The sequence below is a fragment of the Nannospalax galili genome, unplaced genomic scaffold (assembly GCF_000622305.1).
Source record: "Nannospalax galili isolate Female #2095 unplaced genomic scaffold, S.galili_v1.0 scaffold188, whole genome shotgun sequence".
Taxonomy (NCBI): Eukaryota; Metazoa; Chordata; class Mammalia; order Rodentia; family Spalacidae; genus Nannospalax; species Nannospalax galili.
In genome coordinates, this window is record NW_008360325.1 from 114991 (window position 1) to 116726 (window position 1736).

Consider the following 1736-nt stretch of genomic DNA (forward strand, 5'->3'; position numbering starts at 1 on the left):
TGACAAAGCGCTACCAACTTGGGGAGGAAAGGGCTTATTTGTCTTACATCTCCCAGGTCACAATTCATCAGGGAGCCCAATATAGGAACTCAGGGCAGGAACCAGGAGGCAGAAGCTGGAGCACAGGCCATGGAGGAACACTGCTTACTGGCTTGCTCCCCTGGCCCCTGCTCAGCCTGCTTTCTTATGCAACACAGGCCCACCTTCCCACCTTCCCAGGTGTGGTACCACCCACAGTGGGCTGAGCCCTCCCACATCACTTGACAATCAAACAGATGCCACAAGGACATGGCCACAGGGCAGTCCAATGAAGGCCATTCCCCAACTGAGGCTCCCTCAACCCAGATATGTCAAGTTGACACTAAAGCTATCCAGCACATGGCTTATTGGTAAAGCCTCCTGCCACTAAGCCTGACAACCTGAGTTTGATGGCTGGAACCGACATGGTGGCAGGCGAGAACTCACTAACAGAAGTTGTCCTCTGATCACACATGTGCCATGGTAAATGTACACACACACACACATATACACACACACACTAAAATGCAATTTAAGATTTTAAAAATATAATTAATTCATTAATTAGTCTTTTAAAGAAGAAGAGCGGACAGGGCGATACGCCAGAGCTTTTAGGGCGACATGGTGGCAGGCGAGAACTCACTAACAGAAGTTGTCCTCTGATCACACATGTGCCATGGTAAATGTACACACACACACACATATACACACACACACTAAAATGCAATTTAAGATTTTAAAAATATAATTAATTCATTAATTAGTCTTTTAAAGAAGAAGAGCGGACAGGGCGATACGCCAGAGCTTTTAGGGCTGTGGGTAATTCTATATGATGGTGGCAGGGCAGGGATGAACCTGCACTTGTCAAAACACATAGAATGTGCCATGGGGAGAGTGAGCCCTAAGTGAGCCACAGACCACAGCTGCTAATGCTATGAGGCTACGTGTCTGCAGCTGCTCCAAATGTGCTCTGCAGGGGACTGGAGAGGCAAACAGGAGCTCTGTGCTTCTTGCTCTGTTCTTTGTAAACCTAAAACTGCAAACTAAACAACAACCACACCCCAAAATAAAACCCCACCATACTGGCATTATCTAAAAGGATTAAAGACACATACTCCTTATGGCCCAGCAACTCAACTCCTCAGGAGGAGCCTAGAACGTTAGGACATGGGTGTACCTATGGGCCCCCAAGAGCATGTTCAGAGAAGCACTGGGCAGACCAGCCACACTGGAGAACAGCCCATCTTCTCATCATCGGCTGAAGGAACAATAGACTGTACTATGTCTGCACAGTGGAGAACCATGTAGCTATGAAAGTCAATGGAATATCACCAGCAGGCCCAAGTGATGTCCCATGTCTAGGGACCTGAAGATGTGGCACTAGGAAAACCAACTGGGCATCATGACAAAGAGCAGGTAAAAGAAACAAGAAACACAAGTGTAACTGAGTTTAATTCCAGCAGGGACACAGCTTGCAGGGCTGCTTGAGGCCGGAGCTGCCTAGAGACAGATGGTACTGGCGTCAATGGTGGGGAAGAGGGGTCAGCTGGAAGGGACTGGAGTTGGACCGGCGTGACGGTTGGTCAACTTGACTGGATTTCAAATCACCTAGGAGACACACCTCTGGGTTTTTCAGGATAGAACTGAGGTCTGCTCTGAAAATGAATAGTGCTTTCCATTGGGTGGCCCAAACATAAAGAGGTCTGGAGACGTGGCTC